Below are 26353 nucleotides of genomic sequence, written 5' to 3'. Positions count from 1 at the left end.
GAAACATTATATAGGATTTCACCTAAAATAAAAACGCAAATACTTTAGTAGAAGACCCATATTATAACTTTGATGGTCGTATGTCATTTCGACAGCAACTTTCCGGTAAATGTGAAATAAAACGGCGCTCAAACGAGACCGGCAGATTCTAAAACTGTCAGCGTCGATCGTAAACCTTTCAGCCCGGGTTTCGTTTTAACTTTCCCAATTCTGAAACATCATCTATTATTTAAAAAAATATTTATTATCAGGCCTGCCAATCTGTATGATTTACGATCCTTATAAGCAGTTTCTGCGTGATTTTTTTTAGTTTCCTGGAGAAGAAAATTTATGAGTTTCAAGCTTCCTGTTGATTCTCTTTTTGTATAGTTTGTCAGGGCAAATTAGACAAACATTAAAAATAAAAACAGAAAAAGCTCAATTGTTGAAGGAATATATCTCTAAAACAAATGTTAAAATAACAAAATATCCAAAAGCTAAAATTACTAAGCCATGAAAATTATTTTAAAAAATTGGCTTATCCGAAGCTTCTTTGCAGCTCGTAATACCGAAACTCAAACCACGTCTATAAATACAGCGTGTACATAAAGTATAGCATAAATTCATTTTGTCGGTCTCAAATTAAAATAACAAAAAATTCCACATATTTTGGTTGGACAATACTAGCTGTGACGTCATCATTGTTCCTGATATGACTTCGGTGTTAAATTTTTTCAATGATAACTCCCGTTTTTGATAATTTTATGTAAAAAGGGCACACTTTTTACATACAAGACATAAACTTTGTACTATGTTGCATAACAAATTTTGACAAATTCTCAAGCACATATTTTCCATCCGGATATTTGTAGTTAAATAAAACACACACCTCCTGTTGTTTTCGCATTCTATCAGCGTAGCTAATCATCATAAGAATTTCAATTCTTTGCGTTATGGATAAACGCATTGTAATACAACTTTTATTTGAAATTAAACCTTCACGAAGTCAAACCACAACTAACAAACATGAAAATTTAAACATTATTAGAATGTTGCGTATTAAATAAAAATGTCTTTTGTATGGATAAATAAACCTGTCAAATAAATCAACTAAAGACTTCTCTGATTTGCTTAGTAAATGTTTATCTTTTATTGTTACGTATTATAAAGAAAAATTTGTTTTTGATTATCAAAAGTTTGTTATGTAACGCAGTAAAAACAGCTACGTCTTGTAGCTCAAAAACGTGCGTCCTTTCACATAAAATTATCAAAAACCATGAAAAAAATTTAACACTGACGTCATATCTGGAATAATGATGACGTTACAGCTAATATTATCCAACCAAAATATCCGGAATTTTAAACTAATATCGACATGTTCAAGCGTTTTTTATTATTTTAATTCCAGACTGAGAAAATGAATTTATTCCATACTTTATATACACATTATATAAGATTCTAGACATTTCCTCCTATATGAAACCTCAAAGGTACCCCCTCTCTTTAGTGAATTATAGAAATTTTAGCCCCAAATTATCTGAAGGGTCCCCGAAATTTCTGAATGTTCAAAATGATTTAAAAGGGCATTTTTTGAAACTACTGATGAATATCCAAAAACACCCAAAATGTGAACGTTGAAAATCTACTGTAACTTAAAGCAAACGTTGTAAATTAATTTTTAGGGCGCTCGTCCTCTGGAAGTATCATTTTCTTTGAGTAAAACTTGTCAGAATTTCGAAAGTTTAAATTAGCTGGAAGATTGATGATTTAGCAAAAACGTCGTTGATTCTGCTGGCTGAAGACCTTTTTATAAGAATGCCTGCGCATTACTATAAAAACACCATAAATCTGCCTCTTATCATACGGCAAAATTAAGCGTTAACTGTTGGTCCCAAAAGGCCATTAGACCTTGCACATCATCCCCAACTTAACAAAGTCATCACCATGTTAATCCAAAATCAACAGTTCACTTGTGTTCACTTATGCACACGTAATTGTCCACTTTCCCAATTGATTTATCGAATGGATGATTTGCTTGGATACATCAGGTCATTTAGCAGAGCCACGTGTGCAAATTTATGTACATAGTTGGTATAGAGACCTAATTTCAGGCCAATTTTATCTAATCTAAAAACTAAGTCGAAACTTATTGCCAACTAATTGAAATGTGTGAAGTTCTAAACGAGAGCTGATAAGAATGTTTTTTCTCTTGTGACTACGAGTAACATTGTTTTCTAGAATTACATTAAAATATTTAATTGTAGCAATAAATCACGCCACTGAACTTGCTCTACGTTAATGATTTCATTATCATATAACTTTAATTAACTCGGTTCGAATTAACTGAATTTGGTAATGCTCCTCGCATACATCACTGTATCTGTCACCACTGGGACGAGCCAGTTTAACGACTTTTGCTCACTAGCCTCAGTTAATTTGGTTTAATTAGTCAGGGAAGAAAAAATGTGAAAATTTTCAATATCGCGAAGTAAAGATAGTATTATGATTGTAGGCCAATAATGGCATCACGGGGACGTTGCGGGGGCGAAAGGGGATGAGAAACTCGGGCTCTCCGTCCCGGTATTGATTTAGTAGCTGGTTGGCGAAGGAAACGGATAGACAGGCCAAGCATGACGTATTATATATGGCGCTGGAGACGAAATTCTATGGCAAACAAGGAGGGGTGAAAGAGAGAGAGAAAAGACGGGACAAACGGTGGATGTCCCGGAGGGATCCGATTGATGAGAAAGAGACAGCTGGGTTTTCTGTTGTGCCCTCGAAATGAAATAAGTTTGATGAAAAACTTTTCGGAGCTGGTGGATTAAAACTTATTTGTGATATAAGAAAAGAAGCGTTTTTTACTATCCAGTAAAGCGCAGCTAAAACCCCCGCAATATGGCAACAACGTTGTCCAGTGAATATCGCGCTTTGCTGAAATGCGTCCCGCGGGACTTCCGCCTTGATTTCATGCCCGCTCTAATCGCCGATCAGCGAAATTCCATTTGCGCCCAACTTTTCCACCATTGTTTTGCTATTTCCCAATAATTTATATTCGTTCCGATAACATGTGACTTGGCTGATTTATTGCAAAACCTCACACTCTTTAACAGAAGTAATTAAACATGGCAGTATGGCGTGACAACTGAAGTGGGAAGTCGACAAATGCTGCGCTTTGGAAGAAACAAGTTTTAACACGTTAATAGCACATGTATGTGGGGCTCGGCCCTTGGGGATCCAAATTACGACCCTTTGCTGCCCGGGGGTGATTAAGAAGCCCTAGCGAGGGGCTGCGTCGCCGGACTACACGAGAGCTTTTGGCAATTACACCTCGGTTTGATGGAGGTGTTCAAATTAGTGTGTTAACCAGCCGCTCTTTTGAACCTCTAAATTATTTATATCGGTGTGAGTAATGCCAATTAAATATGACAGTTTGGTCGTTACTAAATTTAAGAGCCTTGTAGAACATAACGAGGTTAATTTTGCAGGTAAATGATTGCGCAGTGAATTTTGACTGCCCAAATACGCTTTGAAGGTGCTGCTGCTGAAACCTCGAGCTTCCAGCACTGTGAAAGCCTCAATCACAAGAAGCTTGCGGTGGTGGATTTTCAAAGATGAAATTCTCTTGATTTTAACAATTTTTCACACGCCCCTTTTTAAGTAGTTTCTATGATACATACATAATCAACAATTTGAGCTTTTTTGCTCTTGCACCAAGGCAACGTCCATAGAACGCGAGGAGTTTTGAGCAAAAACCAAAATTTTAAAAACCCAAATCAGAGGACTTTGGAAAAGGCATGTTTTTATAATATTTCTCTCAAAAAGTTAGTGATGTCTTTAAAAAAAAAAAAATGAGCGCCACGCCACTGCGTTAAACCCATTAGGAATTTTGAAGAAAACCGAAAATTGAAAACTGATGGGGGTTATTGTGAGGTCAACCTGGAAAAGATTGAAACACACACTAGAATTAAATTAATTACTCTTTAAAAATTTGTGATATCCTTGAAGAAATAGGTACGCTACTGCATTATACAGGGTTCGCCATTACTCCGGCCTCGGTTCCCAGTGTCTTTGTATAAATATCAACATAAAATATTTAAAGCAGTACTCATTTATATAGGAAAGCTGCATGATTTAATAATATTTTTGTTTATAGAGGGTGTTCCGTTTTCGCTGAGCAGCATAAAGTTATACTTTTTTAAATAGCAACCTATAATTTTTTATACGACATTTGATGAAGCTTCAATTTAGAAGAAAAATACATTAAACATTCTTTAAATTGGTTGCGGCGTTGCCATATTAAAGCAATTTCTTTTAAAACGCAGCATCAGAAAGAAATGATCACAAAACTGATGTTTTTTAAAAAATTTGAAATTTGTTTTTGTAAATTAGTAAATGAAAGTCAGAGGTACTTAAAAACCTTAAAATATTTTTTTAATGCACCATACTTTTTTTGTGCGAGAGCGCTAATTTTCAAATTTTACAAATTGCTGAGAATTTTTGTTTTTTAATGGTACCCATGATTTTTTCAAGTGTTTCTAATGTAGTTTTTAATTCTCTATTGATTCGCAATAACATCTTTTCATTTAACATTTACTGTTATGAAGATATTTACAAAATTTCAATCAAATTGCAACAGGCATTATTAATTATTATAATCTAACAGATTTATTCTGGTAGGCTTCGCTTCAATTTATCAAAAGCATAAGTTGCTTTTTTTAGTTAGTTGTCATATTATCTGTTACTACCTTCTGCTTCATTAATGTTCAACTAAAATGAACCTTTGTAAATCTCTAAAACGAAGACTTGAGACGTGCCTACAAGAAAATGGGCAACATTTCGAGCACTTGTTGAATTAATATCCTTTTTTTAATTTTTGTTGTTTTTTATTATTCTTCAGTTTTACTTTATGAGTATCTCTAAAACTGTAAATGTTAATTATAACAATGCCTGTTGAAATTTGATTGAAATTTTGTAAATATCTCCATAACAGTAAATGTTAAATGAAAAGATGTTATTGCAAATCAATAGAGAATTAAAAACTACATTAGAAACACTTGAAAAAATTATGGGTACCATTAAAAAACAAAAATTCTCAGCAATTTGTAAAATTTGAAAATTAGCGCTCTCGCACAAAAAAAGTATGGTGCATTAAAAAAATATTTTAAGGTTTTTAAGTACCTCTGACTTTCATTTACTAATTTACAAAAACAAATTTCAAATTTTTCAAAAAACACCAGTTTTGTGATCATTTCTTTCTGATGCTGCGTTTTAAAAGAAATTGCTTTAATATGGCAACGCCGCAACCAATTTAAAGAATGTTTAATGTATTTTTCTTCTAAATTGAAGCTTCATCAAATGTCGTAAAAAAAATTATAGGTTGCTATTTAAAAAAGTATAATTTTATGCTGCCCAGCGAAAACGGAACACCCTCTATAAACAAAAATATTATTAAATCGTGCAGTTTTCCAATATAAATGAGTACTGTAATAAAAATTTTATATTGGTATTTATACAAAGACACCGGGAACCGAGGCCGGAGTAATGGCGAACCCTGTATATAGCGTTTATCAAAAGCACACGAACGGTCAAATATCGGTTTATGGGAGTTGTACGGGGGTTTCTTGGCATGACCCACTGGAAATCGAATTTGCCACGTTGTCAGATTTTCGTGTCTTTTGATGAACCCTGTATACACACACATAGTATTGGAGAATTTGTGAAATCCGCGTGAAACTCTAAATGCCTTAAACAAACTTCTGCAAAAACGACCAAGAACACATTCGACTACACCTACCCTCGAAACAAACTTTTTAATTACAACCAAGAACTAATTATACGGTACGGTTTCTGCCGGCAAACGGAGATTTTAAATTTAGATAAAACCATGCCAAAATTTCGTTTCCTAATACCGTAAATTAAATGCGAGTTTCGCTTGACACGCCACTTTCCAATTAATTCATCTTTTGTTAAATGGAATTCGAATTAAAAAAATTAATCCTGCATCTGTTTGGCTACAGAATCGCAGCTTTGACTGTGACATAACCGATGTAAGACTTCTAGTGACCAATTTAAAGCAATGAGGCCTCGTTATTTCTATCACACACACTGTTATGAGATCCAATTGAGATATTTCTTTTACGGGACTGTTAATCCATCATCACTCCGGCACCATTTTCCCGTATTAGGCCACCGTGTGCATATACGAAAAGACCCCCAAATGTCACCCTCCGCGTCGAGGATATGAGTAATGGCTGCAAGGCAAACTTTTGTGTTTATACTTCCCCTTGCTACTAAAAGCTAATACGGTTTTCGGTGTATTTTGCACATTCGTTGTCTTCCTGTCTCCTGCAAATTTATCTTTTTTTCTATATAAATTATATTTTTATAATTATTGCGGTTTGTAATGCAAGCGGAAATATTCGCGGAAGTTTGGCGCTTAGTGCCCCCCCTAGTAGGGTGCCCCTGGTGCCAATCATCGCAGATAAAATCGGTATACGGGAACATCACCGATTTTAGTCAAATTAATTGGTAAACATCAGGTTTTTATACGGGGACCCTTGAAGCGTCACACTCGTACGAAGGTCAGTGGCGTGCCTGGCTTTTACCATTGTCTGAAATTTTCAAAAAAACAATGTCTTGAATTTTTATCAATTTTCAAAGCTTTCCAGGAACACTACTGATTCTAGTCAAATCCTCTGAGAAATCTCGGGTTTCGTAGGGTAATCTTCAAGCTTCGAAACTCTCGTCGAAATCAGTGGCGTAGAAATTTTCATGGAAATTCTATTGCTATTTCTTGTTTCAATTAAAAAAAATGGAAGGATTCTTTGATGCATCTGTAAGCCGTCCACGGCATGTACACTAAACAGACATCGAAAGACGGGCCTCGAGTTCACACGATGCATGTTTTAGGTGGGTTCCAAAAGCGCCCCATCCTGTAATTATTTTCGGTCGGCCCAGCTGTCTTCTTCTCATCAGTCTGTTTCCTTTCACAGTTGTTGTTTTTCTTGTAGGAGGGAATATTACACGCTGGAACTGCTAATAATTCCTGCTTTATATGATTTTCAAAGGTTGAAAACCGTCAAAACCGAAGAAAACTCACTACAACGTCTTAGTTCATACTCTACAAAATTTTATACCGAATTATTGAATCTACCTCCATAAATCTCGCAGCTATCCCCCTTTACAAGCAATAGGCGTTCCTACTTTAATAATAAACTTCTTATACGGACAGCTTAATTGAATATTGCATTCAAACAAGATCTTATCCCTTGTTCATGTTGTTACAGAGATCTCAAAGATTGGAGCGTTAATTCTCCCAGGTTCAGCGGTGGTCGAAAGTTTCAGCACAAAGCCTTGACAGTGATTTTCGGAGCTGAAAAGAAGTGAAAGTTAAAACATATAAAACAGGCAAAGAAAGTGACTGCTCAGGATCCCTTGTTAAAAACTTTATGAGGCCATAAAGGTTGCCCAACCTAACGGGATTGGAATTTGACCAGAACGGTTAAGTTGGGGATGGCGTTTTTTTTTCTCAAGAGGTAAACAAAATATATCAACCACATCGTTCAAAGTAAATTGCGAAGTTATTGGATTCCAGTTGTTTTTCTCCCCCAAACACGCGGATAAGAAAAATAAGTGCTCCATTTCGGGGAAAGTCGGAGGCGGCAAGACAAACTTCCCCGGGGGCGGTCTAATGATTAAGCCGGGAAAGAAAACTATGATTGTCTGAAAAGTGGCGAAAGAAAACGGCCATAAATTGCGAGGACTTTCCCTGTGTTTCCCGACAATAACATGGGAACAGCATTAATTTACTGCTAAGGGTTTTTTCCGGGGAAAATGGCACTTTGATTTGCACTTAACTCGGATGCGGTACAAAACCGAGAACACCCGTGCAGTATGTTTAATTCTCAACACTTCAATAAAATCGGTCAAACGCCGTTTCAAGAAATCGGAGTACATACTGGGCGATTGCGACAATCAAATATAGAGATATTATGGAGTAGTGATGGTACAAACAAGAAGCAAAAAAATCGCAGTAGAAAATCCCCTGGCTCCAACGAAGGGAGGGAAAATGAGGCCGATTAATCTGAGGATGCAATTTTTCAAAGTGATCACCATGAAAATCCCGGAACTCCCACAGAGAGCGCAAAAAACTTAAAAGGGATCGGCTGTCTGTATATATACGTCATCAATATAGATTGGATTGCAACATGGAAGCCCTTAGGGTGGTAAGACGTTGGAAGGGAGGCGACCGAACGGCCCTTGGCTGATGAATTTCCTCCCTTTGTGCGTAATCAGTCGGCTGTATATGCCTTCGCCGGATTTGGGGCCAACTAAACCAAATTCCCAGTAGCGTACTGCCAGTTTGGTAAGCAGAAAATTTATTAAAAAAATAATAGTCAATATTCTCGGTGGTCGGAAAGAATATAGCACAAATTGATATATACATGTACGTCTATGTGTCGACAAGCCCTCCCTTTAACCGGTTAAAATTTCAACTATCGATAATTTGGCCGATGCGGATTCTTCCTCCTCTACCGTGTTGAAGACCTTCATCTAATAAACGAAACAGATGATGATGTTTGTCTCTTCTTATTACTATTGCCTTTTTCCTGATTTATTTCTTATCTGTCATTTCAAGCGTCTCTGCATCTACGCCCCTGTCTATTCTGCAGCTACCGTTGTCGGTCTGTCGGTCAGCCACCACCCCTGTTTAATCGGGTCTCTCCAACTATTTTCTTGTTGTTCCATCCCAAAGATGAGATGCTTGATTTACGATTAAACTTATACCTTCCGATTTTCTGGGTTTATCTTCCTTACCCGGCCCGATTACAAGCCGATATGGCAAACTCGCGATCCCCTCGTACTTCTAATTGATTTTCAGGAATTTATGTTCGAGCGGCCTTTATATTCTTCCAGTTAATTTAGATTCGGTTTAGTTTTAGTTAGAGGCTCCATTAAAAACACTTAGTCATGTGTCATGATTTCAATATGGTGGAAATCATGGTACCGAATATCGTTTTAGAATTCTTCAAATTTAAAAAGAGGTAAAAGTTTTGAAAGTTTTTTAGGCAGAGTTTCTTTTCGTCTTCTGTGTCTGCGCTCAAAAGCCAGATTCTTTTTCAGTGTATATTTCTTCTCTGAAAACTCCGCTGATGGGTTCGTTTAGGCTCAACGTCTCTTACATTAAGCTTAAGTTTTGCTAAAGTATCCCGATACGAGACAAAGTTTCTTTTCTGTTAACTTCCCTTAACTCATTGTTGTTTTCCTTCCTATCTTGTCTTCTTATGAGAAAAAGCTCTTTTTGTCTTTATTAATACGATATTTTTTTGATGAAGCTGCATTCAGTCAAAACGAAACTCGCACACATTTCAAATTTTAGCTCTAAAGTGTATTTAATTTAACATTTAGTTGAAAGCTCTTTATTTTTAATTACGTCTTTTAAACCGTTGGGAATAAATTTAATAATTTCTCACAATATTCTGATGATATTTGTGACCATTTTTCCGTTAATACAGTTTTCAATTGTTCTCTATTAGAAATTTCATACTTTCTCACTGCTACTTTTACTGTTTCCACAAGTTTTCACATACATTGAGAACTGGACTCTCAGCAGGTGTTTGGACCATTTTAAGACTATTAGACAGTAGCCAGTGTTTTTTGCTGTCGAATGCTTTAGGTCGTTACCTTGATAATACTCAAATGACCTCTCTATACTAAATTTTTGTACACTTCATTTTAAATCTTGTTGTAAAATATCCAAATACATATTTTGGTCCATTATACCTTCAATGAAGTGAAGTTTCCAGGATCTTTAGCCAGCATGCAGTTCCAGACCACGGAGGATCCTCCTTCGTGCTTCAGTCTCGGCCGTAAATTTTTTTTCTTTTAACGACTCATTGGGTTTCCTCGAAACTAGTTGCTGTCCGAAAATGTTAAATTTGCTTTCATTGGCAAAAATTATTTTGTTTCAGAAGTCAAAACCCTTTTCATGGTATTCTTCAGCAAATCTTAAGCATTTTCCTTTATTAGTTCTACTGATCCACGGTTTCTTTCAGGCTGCCTTACTCTTCAGCGTATATTGATGTACTAACTTTCGAATGATTTGTGGATTAACCACCTTATCTAAATATTTTCTAACATTCTAACATTTTCGTCAATTTAGAAGCAGAAATTTTCCGATGCTCTCCCACTTTACTTAAAATCCACCGTTCATCACGACCATTAAGAATTTCCCTAGGGCTATTTCTAGCTTTGTTTTTAGTTCTTTTTTATCTATGTAACGATCTATGATACTCTGTAGTGTTTTATGGCTCCTGTTGGCCATTTTACCTATTTGACGGTGAGATTTTCCGCTTTCAAAATGATGAATGATGAGATTCTTTTCGGTGACACTGGCGTGCCCCCTTTGACGACCCATTAGAAAAACAGTTAAGTTTAGGTAAACAAAATTAATATTATTTAGAAAACACAGTAATTTAACACCAAACCCCTTTAAAGTGATATTATTGTTACAAAGTAACTTAAATGTACGAGTTTGATGTTGACATCAAGAATTGTTTTATTAAAATTAACTGCTCCACAAGTTAAGAAAGTTTACACATTTTAAGATTATTTTAAAAGTTACACATTATTATTTACTAAATTCGTATATGTGAGGATTTGAATGTTTACTATCTTATCTGGGTGTTTTTTTTGTTTCTTGCTTGATCATTTTTTCAGGTTCAGGGATGTTCTTATCGCTTGTGATTTGCAAGAATTTTAGGTCAGTACTTGTTTTGAGTTCATGCTATCAACTCTGATTTAACCTGAAAATTTCGTTTTGCAATAATGCTTAAGCGTAAACTTACTGCGGATAAGGCCAATAGGGCTATTAGTATGAACGAGACAGGACGTCTTCAGAGAGAAGTTGCCAACATCTTTCAGGTTGGTGAAAATGTAGTTTCACGGCTTGTTTATTGATATCGGGAAACTGGAAACGTGACCGAAAGACCGAGAATAGAATGCCCATGAACTACCACCCCTGCACAAGAGCGATTTCCGACAGTAGAAAGCCATTGACTACTTTTCGGATCGTGCAACAGCGACTTTTAAATAAATCACTTATTGCAGAGTCACAAATAACAAGTTTTTAGATAATAACAAAAAACTGATTTGGTTTTATATACTCTGTTCTCATCAACTTAAAAATTCATTGCGGCGTACGACAACCACTTACAAAGTATGATAAAAATAGATGAAGGTTGACCATGTTAAAACACGCCAGAAGGTCATATTTCGCATGGACTTAGATTGGTCCTGCATGAAACGTCGAACGACTCTGGCATATTTTTGAAAATGTTAAATGAAAAGAGACACACGGAAAAAAAACTACAAGAAAACATTAATAAAAAGGAAAAATAGACTTAAATATTAGGAGTATTATAATAAAATTATCTTAATTCTTTTCGTGGGTCTTCATCCTTTGCAACGGTCGGCCGGTTTAAAATATTATTCCAGAAGTTTTCGGCTTCTTCGTTTTAGTCTACTACTTAATGCGAAACAACTTGAGTCTTGGACTAAGGGTGTTTCACCACTCAGTTTACAGAGTGAAACCGAATAAAATACGTTTAAGATGTTAGACTACAGTTGTTTCTACACTCAATGAATAGATCTATATCGCCTGAGCATGAACCCTTGTCTAACTTAAATATCTGAAAAAATGGACTTAGAGTGTTTCTGCAATCAGTGATTCAAATGCTTCTGTTGTTGCAGTTTTAATTGAAACTGTTTGCCGGAAACTCTGAGAGATTGACCTACGTTCCCAACGACTCTAGAGAAGGGCTCCATTAACGCAACTCCATGTGCGACTTCGACTGGAACGGGTTAGTGAATTCGAATAATCAATGAAGATCCGTATTATTCACAGACTTGTTTGTGGATAATACGAGATATGGATGGTTTTTGGATAGTCCATGTGTTTGGGTACGGACCCTTCCTCTGATGCCCAGAAATCGTAGATCGGTCCAAGAAGTTCATCCGTTCAGAGGTGAGATAGCTGCTGTGTGGAGGGGCATTCGTTTTAATAGGCGTACAAAAGCGTTGGTGTTTGATGGGAATATGAATGCGCGAATTTAAGTTCAACAAGCCGTCAACAATGTGGTGGTATTAGGCCGAATTTCTTATTTTTGACGCGGGGCCTCATCGTACGAGAATTGTCCATGATGCTTGGCCTTTGTCTCCAGGTTTCAGTCCGATCGAGCACGCTTGAAATCAGCTACCAAGAGCTTTGGACTGTCATCATCCACGTGAACTCCAACAACTTAGACAGCTTTTACTGAAACTTTGAGGAGTATTGATCAAGGTTACTGCAACAACCTGATCGACAGTACACAAAGGCGTTGTGAGGCTGTGATTGAGGTTCGAGAAAGCCATCTTCCTATTGAACTTTTTTTCCTTTGCTGAAGAAATTAATTAAAAGCACTAGAAGTAAGAAATTGCTTTCGGTTATCGATCTACGAACGGAAAAACCACTCGGATAAAATAATAAACGTTCAAGTCCTCAGATATGAAAATTTGGTAAACAACTTTTGAATCGATCTAAAAATTTGCGCGAACTTCCTCGACTCCCGTGGAGCAGTTTATTTGACAAAAACTGCGAACTTTTGGAGATCTCGTATATTTGCCAGGTCCTTTTAACATGCGGATTAAGCAAATATTCCGTAAATTTCGTAACATAGGGGAGAATTAATACGGATAATTTCGGTGCGCGAGTCTCATCCTGACTGACCCTACGCGGGCACGTATTTCGGCAAAGACATGATGTCTGAAACACTGCCGCTGATCCATCCGAATTTCGGTCTAGATTATCGGCGATTATGAAGCAAAATATGGCCAACTTCCCATGCAATAAGTCATTACCATTAGCGCCAAAAATTAAACATTGCAGTCACATAATCCCGTTGAGGACAGATAATAAATTAAAATGTCTAACTTCTAAAAAACCCATGGCTGTTTATAATTTATAGAGAGAACGTCGATTTAGAAAAATTTCATTAAACGCCATTTATCATTGACAGACATTAATAGTAATTTGTTTTAGCGCTGTGCATGACGGTTATTGTCAATGGGTTATTGATGGGCTCCACTCTAACAATCATACAAATAAACCCCGATAAATTAAGCCTCCCATTGAAATATCAATGCGAAAGAATTCATTATAATATTCGATTATTCAGGTGATGCATTTTTGTGCCCCAATGCGATCGCTTTTTACTTATAGGTAATTAAAGCCTAGGAATCAGCTCCATTTATAGGCGGACTGCATTTTATTGCCGTGGATTTTTAATTAATAATAATAATCATCTTTAGAGTGTAAATAATGACGTCGTCAGCATGCTGATTGAGCCATTAATTAGTACAGTTACATTCTCTCAGGGCGCTATTCCCCTCTTCTTCTATGTCAATTGATGATGAGGCGTGTGAGAGAGAAGGTGATGGTAGTGGCAAGCTCATTCAAAGGCCAATCTAAATGCCTGGCCGTGCCGATTGAAAAAACGAACCAAACAAAACAGAAATATAAACTTTCCACAAAGTTTTTCCATAGCTCATATTTTTTTGATTTATAACCCTGCCCGTTATATTTGCCCGGCTCACTGATTCTGTATTCATTTTTGCGTTTTTTCGCATCCTGCTGAAATGAAATGCGAGTTTGAATATATTTCATACCGGCATTGTCGCAGTTTTGTTTTGTTGTCTAATTTTTTTTTTTATATAACCAAAATAAAAGATGTGGAAATGAAAAATTCCCGTGGTACTCACCCTTTATTGCAATAAAACTGACTTGTCAACGCGCTAAGACCCAGAGAAAATCCTTGGCGTACCTGGAACAAAACGACAAATTACAGGACATGCTCACTTTTAATTCGAGACCATAAAATTAACAACATTGAGGTGTAAACAGGCCAAAACAATCAGGAAAATGATGGCGAAATAAGCGCCTCCCGTTAAGAACCGTTTAAACTGCCATAAAATAAACTTTTACGACTATGTAAGCAAAACCCTCTAGTATATAAATTACGTTTTACGACGTGAAGATGCGAAAGCTCCGCGATGCCAAAATAGAGGCTCTTTCCAGACTGTCCAGGAAAACGGAGAATTCCAAATAAAAAAAAAATAAAAAAAGTGTGGACTTATGACTGAAATTTACTAGCGATTCTCGGGAACAACCAGGTATCATGGACGTGTGGCCTGGAAAGCCCAGATTATCCAGGCAGGGGCAAGGGGAACAGAAAAATAAGGAACTCTGGCAACAGGGCGGGGAAGTGCTCGAATTGAAATATAGCCGCTGCTGCCATCTGCGGGTGAGATTCTCCAGTTCGCAGCGGGCCAGTTCGGGGCCTTGCCACAAGGGCTGCGCCACTGCCTAATCGATTACGCCCAAGCTGCTTTATTCAAATTTGAGCTTTTTTGATTTTTTTTTTTAATGCAAAGTGTGTTAAAAGTGAGCAACATATTAGAAATTCTAACTGCATAGTTGGATGGTGGTGTTACGGAATTCACGCATTGTGAAAACATTGGCACTCGTTAGGCCTGTGTAAAACCGTAAGACCCATGAATTGTAAGTCAAGGCGCTTGTTGAATAAACTTCTCTACTTTTACCTGACGTTGAGGTAGGAATGCTTTGCCGATGGAAATTTCTATTGGCCCCATTTTATGAGTTTGTTTTCATAGTTCGACGGCGATTTGCGCTGAGACACATCCAAGAGAATCGCTACCTTAAGGAAATCCTTATAATACAACGTATCCAACCCTACATTCATTGTCTAAAATTTCCTGAACTGTGCTAACCACTCTAATGAGTACATTTAACAGGAACTAGACCAAGCTGACCGAGTAAAATTGGCATATTAAAAGCCCTAGCAAGCGGATTACGTAGACCGCACTCCTGCCGCTGAGGCAGTTTGGAAATCCGATAATGCCTGCTCCTCATATCGTCGCAAAAACTTATGATGTGGCAGAATAGGGTTTTACCCTGCTGACAAACAGCCCTGAAGGTGCAAATGACGTTGAACCCCCAGGAAATATCCACGTTCCCATTTCTCACTTTCTTATCAAAAGCTGTTTCCCATTCTTTGGGACAAATCGAAAACACTGGACATACACACCCGTACTTCCAACGTAATAGGTTTGATGAAGACGTGGCAGGACTTTCTGGACGTTGGATTTTGCAGTCTGAAGGCGGCTCCACAAGGATTTCCTCACTCAATCCTCACCCGTGTGGGCGAGTGCTCTTACTGCACGTTCCAAATCTTCCTTCCGCAGATGATTAAATTAATTCTATCTGGTTTGACGAACAATGGGGACAATCCGAAATCGATTCTCCCTCGGGACAAATCCCCGACTGGACCGTCCATAGTGACATTTGAACCTTCGTGCAATCCATTATCCCATCGGCGCTTCACTGATAAATGATGTTTCACCATCGCTGCTGTCGGTCAAAACTCTGAACGTCAATAATTATCATATTACAAGCCTCATTCGAACGATGTGTCGATGAGAAACTACATTTGAATAATTTCGGTTGAATATATTAAAGATTTCTAACTTCTCATGAACCCCAAACCTAGCGGTACTTGCTTCCAACGGACTGAAATCAACCTAAATTAACCGAATACGTAATAATCCTTAAATTCGATCTAAGCTTCCGCCGGCTCAAACACAAAAGGTCGTTTTCTAAATAAACGGGCCCATAAATCAGCTGCCACCATGTTATTAAGTTGTTCAAAATGTAGGTTGTACTGGGTTCCCAAAATGGCTGGGGCCCCAAATAATAATGTTTTATTAGAAATTAGACAATTTTCAATTGGCCTCAGGAATTTAGATGTCGACTCTAATAATAACAGGGGCAGATGGATGGTAAGTAATGACTGGTTCTGGGCCTAGGCATAATTCATAGGCAGACTTCGAAGAAGTCACAACGATGCCAAAATTGTCGAATATATTCGTCACGCAATCGATATTAATAATTATACGATTATACAGGGTGTCCCAAAAGTAAACCGCCATCCGTTAAGCATGAATTCTCTGTCGAATAATAACCCTAGTTTGCTATATAGACTATGGTCCACAGACGTTTCGCTACAGAAATACAGGGTGCTGAAATAAAATTTTAAAAACCCAAAAACTGCATCAGAAGTAGTGGAAACCATTTTCAGAAATTTTTTGTAGACCTGTTAGTTTTATTAATTATTTAAAAATAAGTGTTTATTTTAACATTCATTTTAAGTTTTCTAGCCCGTAAAGTAGTTCGTTATGAGAACACTTTCTCGACAGTGTTATGCGGTGCATAACAACAGTATTTATTTTTTTCCTCAAAAACAGTGCGTCATACGATAAAATGTCAAGGGAGCTATTTCTTTCAGAATGGAACAAAGAATCAAGCGAAATAATTTATTTAAGGAAAATCAGTGGCGTATTTTTTTTTCCGTTAAAAATAATCGGTGGCGTTGTCACGCGAGACACGGGCAGTACTGAAAAACTATTTTGCATCGTAAAATATTCGGCTTACGTTTCTATCGTCACCACTCAAATTTTATTATAACATCTAAAACGGTTTCGAAGATAATTGAGTTTTTGGATTTTTTAAAAATTTTATTTCAACACCCCGTATTTCTGTAACGAAACATCTCTGGACCATAGTCTATAAGCAAACTAGGTTCACTTTTCGACGTAGAATTCATGGTTAACATATGGCGGTTTACTTTTGGGACACCCTGTATACATAAATACTGTCCTAATTGCGCCCCGCAATTAACGTCTATTATATATTATAAGAGGGCAATTAGGCAATCGGATGATCGAATGAGAGCTTGCCTAATTACTCAACTGTAAATTCCACATAAACATCTCAGTCAGTTATCCACATCTAGTCCCCATCTCTCTTGGTGCTTTCTGGCCCATTGGATGCGGAAAAAACAAACGTGATGTATGGGGGCAACGTAATTTCTTGCTGTAGGATTTCTGGAAAACCTGGACACTAATCTTGGAAGGAAATTACTCAGGCCTAAAACGACTTTCGCTCTTGTTTTGCCAGCCAAGTTGGAGATGGAGTGCCTGGAGGAATAAGGGGAGAGTTTGTTAGATTAATTGGGTTTGTTGTTTGATTGGATCCAGCGAATGGAAATTTATATGGCCTGCAGAAAATTATGTCAAATGCAGCGAATTTTGATAAAGCTGACACACCACACAGTAATGGTCGTCCTTAGCCAGTCCAGCTCTAAACCACCGCAAATGCGAAAAGCTCGGATACTGGCGAAGAATTCAGAAGAGATGGACTGGACTGTTCTTATGCATTACCGTGGGGAGTATCCAGAATTTCCATCTTTAATGGACACGTCAGCGTGATGACGGGCCACGCCCTGGGAACAACCACCTTCAATGAATCTTCCTCATCCAGATCGCAGAAGAGAGAATTGGTTAGCAAAGGGCTTTTCATTGGGACTTAAGTTGTCCAGATATTCAGATATAGTTTTGTCGGCGGATGTTTTAATCAAAGAAATTTAAAGAGAGATAAGTCTGCTCGATTACTCATTCGCCCGGAGGTAACAACGCATCGAATTCAATGGAATTTACCGTTTGAATTGCAAGAAAAGTGGTATAAACATTGCTATTTATACGTTTTTGCCCCATCAAGAAGAAATGGGTTTCTCTCGTACAGGGTGCCTCAAAACCCATGCTTTTATTGTTAGACTTGCTGGAAGTGCGTTTTTTTTTGACAATAAAACACGCTGTACATTAGCATATACGCTGCACGGCTATTAGATTTCCTTTAAGATGATCTAGCACGATCTTATAACTAAACCACTACATAGGGCCGGATTTAGCAACTCTGACCTCCTGGGCCAAACTCTTAATAGCCGCCCCTTTACCCTCAAGAAAAATCGCCGACCAGGAAAGTTCGCCGCCTTGAGCAGTCGTCCAGCCTCGGCCCCCACAAGGCCGGTACTGCCGCCACATTCCACAAATAAGCGCCGTTTTGTGTGTTTTCTGTAAACATTAGATTGGCATATTTGCCGAAGGTGGCTGTGGAACGCCATGATGGTTGATTTACAATTGTTTAACAAACAGGTAGCGGTCTTGTGAATATTCGTCTGCGAGTTTATGCGGCTTGAAAACGGCGTTAACGCGCACGTCAAAATGCGTACATTTACGTACTGATTAGTAGCCCTCTGGGTCGCATTTGCGTCAATCTGCAACTAATTGCCCTGGACATCGGAGGGCGACTTCGAAAAACCTCAAAAGCTCAAAGTGAGAAAATGTTCTTCCACTGATTGTACTGCACGTCGGAGGACGACTTCGAAAAACCTCAAAAGCTCAAGGTGTGAAAATGTTCTTCCAAGTACACAGAAAGCGTGGAATTCCAGAGAGAGATCTCTAAAGACGCGCCGTGCTTAGGGCGACCTCCTTTTCTCTGGTTCAAATTCGATTTTACAGTTGCAATACACAATAATTTAGATGAGCAAAAAGCCCGGAACCATTATCTTCAATAACAACTAAAGCCGATCGCGGAGCAGCTGCATGATCGCCACTTAACTTTTACACCACAATATCTCCTAGAAAGGCAAAAAGGCTGTCACGGCCCGTATCTCCCGACACTTTTCCTGACAGTTGTGCGAACGCTAATGTGAACCACTATTCAATGCAACCATGGGCAAGATCTTATTTCGATGCTCTTTTATTACACATCAGTGTCGGCGCCGGGGAAAATCGCATGTAGGGCAAACAAAACCCCCGTGTGTATATGTGCGAAATAGAATTTTAAAATGTGCAAACGTAGAAGTGTAATTTGCCCTACGAATTTATGACTGTTTACTTTTTGTTTTAATGCTTTATATATTCTACACGTTTTTTGCTGAGGGGTTTATTTATGACCTAACGGGAATGTTGCGCTCGCAAATTAGTCGGTGCGATTAATTAAAAGCGCTTGTTTGCAATGCTGAAATCCGGCGAACATTACGCTTGTTTCATATTTGCTTTTGGTCAGCTAACACTGTCCAACGTTACCTCTCCAGTCCAACTCCAATTCCGATGCCCAGCGGCTCTTCACTGCTTCGCGAAGAATTAGCATTTAAACTAGCACCCAGAGGGAAGAGAGGCAAAGACAAGAAGGCTCTATTCAAAATAAGCAATGAGATTTCAATCTTTTATTTGCGCCTGCGAGCGCTTTCGATTCAGACTTGTTCTCGCCATTCTTTCATGCTGTGCCATATCATCTACAAATTCACGATATGGCGGACAGGACAATGGACTCTGCGGTGTTCTAACAACACCTTGAATGCGCCATATCTGATCGTTCATATCCAGATCGGTCGGTACCGCTATGGGATGTGTCATTATAATAGAAAGACAGCTGGGACGACTGTCTTTTTGGTCTTTAGTTCTCGTCTTGTGGTTCTCCCATTAGAGCCTCATGAAGAGGTTGTGCACGGACAATGATTGAAAACTGGTTATCTTAAGGTGAGAATTTTTTTGTGGGACGGGATCTCTGGTTAACATTTTTGGTACAAATCAGGACAAACCTAAAGCGGATGTGAAAGGCGAAGGACGAGGCGATGGGCAAAGGGCAAAAACAGCAAAAAGGCCGCGGCTGTCCGGCCGGCACTCAGATCGATAAATCAGTCAGAGAGTGACCGGGCGGACCGCGGCCATGATTTACGGCCAGGCCGCCACTCGCGCATGTGATTATTATAATAATAACAGCGCCTTTTGATACCTTAGCCCCGAGACGAAGCCCCGTGAGGCCAGTGGCGGAGGCTCGAAACTCGCACCCCATTTTAATCGATTTTTCTAACCCCCTTTCCACCAACAATGGTCGAATAGCGGCGAGGGCTCCCCACTTCAGAGAATTTTCCATACCTCCTTGCCACCAACCAACCATTAATGGCCGTACGAACGGTGAAGGGCTCTAACTTGATTCTCCATCATTCGTTAAGGTCTGTTTCTTTTCGTGCATATGCTCATGGGCCCTCAAAGGTTCCTCGATCCAGAAAGAATTTCCAGATTTAAAATTTTTCTGTCTGTCAAAAACAACCGATTAGCAATATTTGGAATTTCTCTGGGCTGGCTTTTCAATGTTCTGCTAAAACTGCGTGTGAAACAATTTACAGTCGAGGGTAACCATCCGTCAACTGTCAGCTTTAGAAAATATGCCCTTAATTACGGAGGTGTTTCATTTAGTTATCCTTATTTCAACTGTCAGTCAAGCTTCAACTTCAGCGTGAAGAACACTTCATCTGTCAGTTAGTTGTTAATTGACACCTATCACTCCCTAACTGGACATTGAAAAACCGTTCCTTAATCACGGCGGTGTTTCGCCTAGCTGTCTTTACTTCAAGTGTTGATTAACTTTAACTGTAGTTTAAAAAACACTTGATTTGCCAGTTAGTTGCTAAGTGGCAGCGCTCGCTCCCTAACTTGACACTGAAAAACCGGTCTTAATCGAAGGATAGCTGTAAAGACAGCTGTATGAACCCTCCACAATTAACGCAGATACTTTGACTGCAGATTAGCCTCGACTGTAACGGACTTCACACGCAGTTTGGCAGAACATTGAAGAGCCGACACTAAGGATCAAACTATAACGTCTTTGGGAAATTTTAACAGGGACTTTAAGTTCCCACTAAATGTAGCAATTTGTTCCTAAAACTGTTGCAATCTTTCTGGTTTTAGCAATTCCAGGACACTTAGACGGTGGCAAATTTGGATTTTTGAATATGTAAAAATTATGGAGGAACCATAATTTTCCACGATAGTTGACACCCTGGAAAACCGTCAACAACCCCTGGAATCACTATTGAAATCTAAAGGTAAGTTACGTGTTGTTTTTGGCAACTTCTTGTAATTTCGCATATAATGATTACAGTTGAAGCACTCTCTCAGGATAAGCTCAATGGCACCACCTCAATTGAGGACATGCAATACCTCAGTTCAATTTAGTCTTCCTCTTGTAAAAACTCCTCCTAATCGAGGAGGAATGCCCAATGACGATGGGAACTGCTCTGAAACCAACTCAACGTTGATTACCTGAAGGAACTTCAAAGTGGATAAAAGATCATCAGGAACTTAACAGACTGAACATTTTTATTCGTTTTCTCTTATCAAATTCTTTCAGGTTGTAATGACACACAGGAAGGTTGGAGGGATGTAGAAAATACGACAACCCCAATCCAGATGAAGATAAACTTGGATGAAGATGAAGGACGCTTGGAAAAGTTCATTTTTCTATTTCTTCCATATGTTCATTTTAACTCGGATAAAAAATTGCACAATTTCTTCACGTATCTACTTTTTCATTCTTTATCGATCTATAGTAATCAGTTGCAACCAATGCCGCCAAGCGAATTTGCTTATAAATCGCCGTTTTGTAATTTATTACTTACTTCATATTCATTGTAACTCCTTTAGCGTAGACGTTAAAAATTTCAAACTTGAATTGGTGGGATCTGATCTAGTCTGGTCAGTTTCTTCGGACACCCGCGAAAAAGTCGTACTAAATGCATATGAATTTTTAACTTTTAGAAATTCTTGTCCCCTTTGGCTTAATATCGACATGAAATAACACGTTTCAGGCACATTCGGACTACTCAAGCCCTAATCAGACCTTCATGCAGTAGTACATGAATATCAGGAAACTGAGGGATAAGTTGAGTGAGCATCTTTATTTTTCAGTCCTTAATACCCTTGTGATAACTATAGATATACTATTATACTTATCATAAAAACTGCAACACCTAGAAATAATGCGCGTATTTTAATGAAACTTTGTAAATATTTTAGCAATACTATATAAAATAAATTATGTACCTTGCGAATGAACCGAAGTCCAGAAAGCCTTTAAAATTCAAATAATGCTTACAACCACCTTGTGAATTTACACCCTCAGAAACTCGTCTGCTCATGTGTCTAAGCCAATGGTCAATTTCGTCTTGAGGTAGTGTATCCCAGGCAATTTGAATTACATTTCGTAACACTGCTAAAGTACATCATCGGTTCTCCCGTGTAGTTACTCTTCTTCCTGTCATGTCCTATAGGTGTTCCATGGGGGAAAAATCAGGAGCGCGTGGAGGCCAAAGAAGCACATTAACATTGACATGTTACATATGAACCACAGTTATATGAGCAATATGTGGCGATGCATTGTCTTGCTGGAAAAGCACGTTTCCAATCACGTTGAATGCATGGTATAGCTGTTGGTTCTAACACTTCCTGTATGTAACGCGCGGCGTTATATGTAAAATCTGATCACTTGTAGTACTACTACGTCTAAATATGTACTATACCAATTTTGATTGAATTTAATGCATTAATTGGAGGTGTTACAATTTTTATGATAAGTAGTATATTTGATATGAAGAAACTAGACAAATATGAGTGCTTTGATATTTCTAAAATTGATAGAAGTATAAAATCTCATGGTTTGGCACAAGTCTGACCTACTTGAAGTTTTCATACGACCACAGACTATTTGCGATTGGAGGTTGTGGGTCAACCGTGGAAAAGCTTCCCCCTGTTGGTCACGCAGCCACAAGTAAGTTGCCATTATCAAGACGAATTAGGCTGAATTTGCGCTTCTGCTGAGGAAACACGAATCCATGAAAGGAGCACTGCACTGCCCATTGCTGAATAATCCCTTCCACCAGTTTATTCAGACAAACTTCGAATAACACTTTATCTTCATCACATTTCTTCGGTCCCGCTTGTTCTGACCTAAGGCCAGTGAGATGGCAACGTCCACATAACGGCTTTTTATTAGATATTGATACGAATTCGCAGACAATTTAACTGTGAATTTGTGATTTGGTAATTTGTGGTTGGGCGGACATACTTACGGGAATTGACTAGATTAGGCTTTGGCATTGCGGTTTGTTACCTGGAAGAAAAAATCACTAATTAGCCCAATGGGGAGGGAGAACAACGATGCTTTAATCAATACTCATAAGCCTTTGGCGTATCTTTATGGCGATTAAGTAAACTCTTAAGCGGACCCTTGCAACAGCCCACATGTCGGTGCACTTGAATTGGAGAATTCTATCGGAGGCCATAAATTAGTAAACGTACAAATTGATACAACCCGTTGCTATAGAATACGTAATGAGCGAATTACAATTGAGGTCGAATTACTATAGTTACGAAGTGTGCCCCTTTCTTATTGGGCGTGAAGTAAACCGCAAGACCAATTAAATCGCCATAAAAGCTTTCGCATAACAAATTGCCCATTACTGAACGTATTTAAGAGCAAATGGTGATTGGTTTTTCAGGCGTCAGCTGTTGCCAGCTATAGATAGACACAAAATGGGGAATTTGGTTAACTGTATGTGCAATAAATTAAGATAAATCTTGAAAAGCTCATCGCCCGTGAGATTTAGATATCTATGAAAAAAAAATTCAAATTGCTGCTCGTACCTGCTTTTTGGCACATGCGTAAAATAATATTATGAACAGCAACAAGTGTAGTAATCGCTAACGTAAATTCGACTGAGTGGCTGTTTATGATCATTAAAAAGCCGTAAAAGTCATCTGAGGTTTTATTATTTGGCTTATGTTGATGTGTGTAAGCAATTTATGTATGCCTCGTTTTGATAACTTATTTGTTTTGGTGTGAAAACCATCTGTTTGCCTCGCTTTTATACTACCGTAATCCACGGAATGTTGGGAAAGTCGAGAATGTGAAACGGTTCGGCTGGTGACGAAATCGAGCTGCCTCAAAATCGGAGTTTAGGGCAAATCAAAAGCTCTGGATGGGTGGTTTTTTTTGTGACTGAGTTATTGCCAGAGTTCTCACTAAACACGAAATTCTTTATTCAGACTGTATCGGTACAAAAATGTCGTTGCGAGATTTTTTGGGCATGTAATCCCACTGCTTGACACTACGTAAACCTGCTCATGTCGCCGGGTTATTCACCCAACCCGTTTATTAAGTTTACTAGGATCTAAAAGTGATACGAATTTGAAAATTTGGAGTTAAACTAACTTCGACGTGTACGATTTTTAAAAATATATTCAACTTCCTATCACTTCCGGTTTAACCGGAAATAGCTGTCAATTCACTTGTTTCAAATGGGACCCCCAGTATATTATTTTATTTTTAGATTCTACATAAAATTTGACATTCGTCTTCTGTATAATGTCCTGTATTTAGCCCTTACCGTTTTTCAGCTATTTGATCTTGAATTAAAAACGTGCCTCCGCAATGACCAAATTTAAAATTGCACATCTGCGCAATTATTAAAGACGCAATCTTCATATTTTGCAGAATACCAATACATAGTCTTAAGTTTACACTTTTACTATATATATGACTTAATACTATACAGGGTGTCCCCAATTCAGCTCTAAACATTCACATTTTTGAAGTTGCAGAAGTCTATTTTTTTTTAAATGGGACACCCTATAAGAGTAGAAAATATAATTCTCTATCGAAGTGTGTCAGGGTTACCTATACCTATTCCAAACCATTTTCAAAATAATTAAGTTTTACCTTAAATTAGTAGTACATATTCATTCTGCTAAATTTTTATCCTTCATATAGTTAACCATGGAAAAATAAATAATAATAATAATTATTTATTGATTTTTATTTATTTGATTATTAATACATTGAGTGCGATACTATCAATACATTAACTACGTGAAGAGTAAAAATTTAGCAGAATAAATATGTACTACTAGTTTCCCATAAAACTTAATTATCTCGAAAATGGTTTGAAATTGGTATAAATACCCCTATATACATATCTTTCCTAGTTTTAATAAATACAGGGTGTACTGTATCATCATGGAGACATTTCGTTTATGTACAAAAATTGTTAAAAATATCCTCTTACTAAAATGCGGGACTCCACTCTTTGCCTCATAGACCAATGAACTCTCAAATATTCTAGGAGATTTACAGATGATGTTGCATGAATCCGCTATGCCATTCCGCAATTCCCCTTCTGTTTTAATTAGGTCTGATGCACCATTTATTTCAGGTATTCGCAGAAAAACAGTCCAGACTATTCGAATCAGGGCATCTAAGAGGCCATGACTGAAATCCCTCTAGAGTTATCCAACGGTTGTTAAAACATTGATTTAGGAAATCCCTCACCTACATACTGAAATGGACTGGCACACAATCATACATGAAAGCACTCCGTAAAAAACTGGTACCTCTTTCAACAAGACTGGAAGTTTCACTTTTTTGTTTGAAAATATGTGTATCAAATAAAAAAAATTAACTCAAAAAATACGTGATAAAGAAGTAAAATTATGTGGAAAAATGTGAAACTCTGCCATCGAACATTGTGTGTTTTTGACATTATTAACATTTTTATTATTTTGCAGAGTACTATCGCCTAGTATCCCCCCCCTCCCCTCCTCGAAGTAATGTCGAAAGGCGGTTTCGGGGAGGATCCAGGGTGAAAAGAGGAAGGGAGTTTTAGAGTATTATCGCCCGCTGAAATGTCTCCATGATGATATCAAAAGTAAATTTTGAAGTTAAACTTATGTGAGGCCAAATGTAGATTGAGAGTTTGGGGCGACGACAATAGTCTTTTCTCATATAAGACAAGCATTTTTACCTATTGATGAGATCCACAATAAATATAACAAATTCTAAATAGTGAGGCGATATATATATATTTATTTACTTACTTCCAATCACGTACATGCATACGTAAAAAGCTGTTTGTACACAACCAGAAGATGCCTGATCGTGTAGTCAAAATTACCCATGAATGTACGATATGGTACAAAATTCCTCCGCCATCGGGACAAGAAACTTTCTCTTTTATATGTATTTCGTGAATAGAAGTCGGTTTCAAATTTCATAAAGAGTAATTTTAACGACTAGAAAGAGAGATTAAATAGATTTTTCCATTAATTAGTTGCATAAATCATTTACTGCCAGTGTCACCAATCTCTAAAGTTTTACAGTTTGTAAACATCAAAAGTAAAAGTAGGTAATGCTGAAGAAATTTCTCGTTCTTCCTCGGACTCGATCTGACTTGCAATTTTCAAATTAGAGGCCTTTTTCCCAACATACAAATAAGAACAATTCTAGTTTAACGCAAGAGATAGGATATAAGAGAACTTTAAGTATATAAGAACACTTATATATTTAAAACGAGTGGAACGAGCGGAAACCAATCTTGGTCTCAAACTTAAACTTGACCAGTTATCATCAATACTTTGCTGGGGGATAGTTTGACCAGTTTTTGCCACCTGCATAACCTTGGACATTGATATCTCGGGACTTCATTGAGTAATAAAAGTTGCCTCCAATTAATCGTATATACCTGTAAAAACTAGGCTGTGTCTTGCAATTTTTGAGATACAAAGTAACTTTGATACGCGTTTT

At 37.8% G+C, this 26353-nt stretch overlaps 1 protein-coding gene across 4 annotated transcripts in view; it reads right to left on the bottom strand.

Annotated features, from left to right (window-relative positions):
- Window positions 1-26353, bottom strand: part of Antp (Antennapedia) — a 123180-nt gene that overhangs the window by 52023 nt on the left and 44804 nt on the right. For 2 of the 4 annotated variants that reach the window (XM_066392168.1, XM_066392176.1), the window contains exons 2-3: window positions 22845-22885; window positions 13777-13838 (exon numbers count right to left, since the gene is read on the bottom strand). The exons of the other annotated variants lie outside the window; for them this stretch is intronic. The gene's annotated coding sequence lies outside the window, so the exon portion shown is untranslated. The remainder of the gene's footprint in view (window positions 1-13776; window positions 13839-22844; window positions 22886-26353) is intronic. 4 annotated transcript variants of the gene reach the window in all.

Source organism: Euwallacea similis, chromosome 8, assembly GCF_039881205.1.
Source record: "Euwallacea similis isolate ESF13 chromosome 8, ESF131.1, whole genome shotgun sequence".
Classification (NCBI taxonomy): domain Eukaryota; kingdom Metazoa; phylum Arthropoda; class Insecta; order Coleoptera; family Curculionidae; genus Euwallacea; species Euwallacea similis.
The sequence above is the reverse complement of the archived record's forward strand: the minus strand, read 5'-3'. Positions and strand labels throughout refer to the sequence as shown.